We start from the raw sequence: 2,878 nt of genomic DNA on the forward strand, positions 1-2,878 counted from the left end.
ACAGTCAAAGGCTTTGGCATAGTCAATAAAGCACAAATAGATGTTTTTCTGGAACTCTCTTGCTTTTTCCATGATCCAGCGGATGTTGGCAATTTGATCTCTGGTCCCTCTGCCTTTTCTAAAACCAGCTTGAACATCTGGAAGTTCACGGTTCACGTATTGCTGAAGCCTGGCTTGGAGAATTTTGAGCATTACTTTACTAGTGTGTGAGATGAGTGCAATTGTGCGGTAGTTTGAGCATTCTTTGGCATTGCCTTTCTTTGGGATTGGAATGAAAACTGACCTTTTCCAGTCCTGTGGCCACTGCTGAGTTTTCCAAATTTGCTGGCATATTGAGTGCAGCACTTTCACAGCATCATCTTTCAGGATTTGAAATAGCTCAACTGGAATTCCATCACCTCCAGCTAATAAATATTTGACTTAAAGAGCAAGGGCTCTGCAGTCAAACAGCCTGAATATTTGGCTCTGCCACGTTACTAGCTATAACTTAAGTTTCTTCATTTGTGAAAATGGGAACACAAATAGCTAGTATACCCTTCTTAGATTTGAGGATCAGATGAGCTAGTTGTATGTAAAGCATTTAATGAAATACCTGGAAAAATGGAAAATGTTCTGTTAGCTACTTATAATGGTGCTGGCAGTCTAATTGGCTGTAAGATAGTAGTATACATAACGTGGTCCAGTTACTAAGAACTTAGCCTTCAGCTCTTTCTGTTGTGATTCATTGGCTAGTACTAAAAATGAATTTCAGCATTTATGCATAATGTCTTTTGAAGGTTATTTGGTAATGGTTATACTTTCTCCCACAATTTGTTAATGAGGAAAATAAAACAGGTAATTTAAGAGATTTAACTCAAAACAGAGAAAAATGTAGTAAAACTCATTTGTATATAGTAAGCCCTAAAATGTTCAAATTACTGCCCAATTATGGGTTTTGGAAAACAGATTACTTTAACTGGAGAACATAATTCAGTTCATGCAAGTGTTGCTGGAGGCTAATTTGGAAGACCAATTTAGAAACATTTCAGGTATACATACTATTGTTAACATTTGGGATGATATTCTTAGCTTTCCTCACTGACTAGAAACTCTTCAGTGATACACTGGAGATCAGCTGTGTTTACAAAGTGATTTCTTGTTTAAAGAAGATAACTTTACTATCTATATAGACACTCCACATTAAACTAAAGTTTCAGCTATTTGGGGATATAAGAGTAATTGATGAATATGACATGGGAGAGAGAAATACTGTTTTGATCTATATTTATTTATATAACCAGAGATAGCTTTGAAAAGATGCCATACTGTGAGAATATTCTTGCTGTAATTTTAATAACATTTAAAAATAACATTTAATCTGTATACATGAAACTCTTATCAGTTAAAACTCTCTGTTTGAGATACTATACTAGTTGAAGATGTGGGCTTTAGAGCAAATGAGAAATAGCGCCTACGTTTATCAAGTCCGTTGGCACTAGTTCAGGTTAGTATATTCATTCCAAACTGCTTTGCCTGAAGTTTCCAGGCCTTTGATAAAAAGCAGTGATATTCATGGCTATTTTTTTGTCCACATAAATCATATATATATTTCTCATCAGTGTTTTTATTCACTTGTCCTCATGAGTTCCATTACTTGGATGAGAGGATGGCAAATGTTACAATTTATGACTTGTATGGCTTGTTTTTTCTACAGGTCAGTTTTCAGGTATTGACTTCTTTTCCTTTGAGAATTGTTTAAAATGAGAAAGCTAAAACCTGATGTTATTGTTAAGAAATTTCTTTGATTCAAAAAGTAATGAGAATTTATGCTAGGAATGGGATTGGCAAACCCAAGGAGATTGTACAGTAAGGACAAGATGTTATTGATACCTTTGTCTCTTTGTAATTTACACTGTTTTAAGGAAAACAGGCACAATAAATGCAAATCAAGACTATATATGTGATTGTCATTCTGCAAAGTTTATGATGTAGGAGGAGGCTGGCTGCAGCTGTGAAATTTTGCTTTTTTCCTAATATTGAGATAATCACTTAGTACTTGAGAAGGATTCCTTGCCAGTATTTCCTGTGGCTCTTACTTGGGCCTTGGTGTGTATAGCAAACCAGTTTTCTCCTGGAGAGCTCAGAGTACTGCTTGAAGTCAACTTCTGGGCTAAGATGTTACGAGCAGTATTATGAAATACTAGCCTTCCGTTTTGTCAGTTATCTTCCTTCCTTTTGTTATCAGCCAGTTCTCCTCTCCTTTCTCTTGAGTTTTCATCTCTTCACAATACTACCTCTGTAATTTGATGGAATTCCAGTTGAGCTATTTCAAATCCCGAAAGATGATGCTGTGAAAGTGCTGCACTCAATATGCCAGCAAATTTGGAAAACTCAGCAGTGGCCACAGGACTGGAAAAGGTCAGTTTTCATTCCAATCCCAAAGAAAGGCAATGCCAAAGAATGCTCAAACTACCGCACAATTGCACTCATCTCACACGCTAGTAAAGTCATGCTCAAAATTCTCCCAGCCAGGCTTCAGCAATACGTGAACCGTGAACTTCCAGATGTTCAAGCTGGTTTTAGAAAAGGCAGAGGACCAGAGATCAAATTGCCAACATCCGCTGGATCATGGAAAAAGCAAGAGAGTTCCAGAAAAACATCTATTTGTGCTTTATTGACTATGCCAAAGCCTTTGACTGTGTGGATCACAATAAACTGCGGAAAATTCGGAAAGAGATGTGAATACCAGACCACCTGATCTGCCTCTTGAGAAATCTGTATGCAGGTCAGGAAGCAACAGTTAGAACTGGACATGGAACAACAGACTGGTTCCAAATAGGAAAAGGAGTACGTCAAGGCTGTATATTGTCACTCTGCTTATTTAACTTATATGCAGAGT

At 37.0% G+C, this 2,878-nt stretch overlaps 1 protein-coding gene across 1 annotated transcript in view; it reads left to right on the plus strand.

The window, feature by feature from the left end:
* Positions 1-2,878, plus strand: part of SETD2 (SET domain containing 2) — an 82,491-nt gene that overhangs the window by 16,597 nt on the left and 63,016 nt on the right. The window lies entirely within an intron of this gene.

This window comes from Bison bison, unplaced genomic scaffold (genome assembly GCF_000754665.1).
Source record: "Bison bison bison isolate TAMUID 2011002044 unplaced genomic scaffold, Bison_UMD1.0 scf7180017864482, whole genome shotgun sequence".
NCBI classification, from domain to species: domain Eukaryota; kingdom Metazoa; phylum Chordata; class Mammalia; order Artiodactyla; family Bovidae; genus Bison; species Bison bison.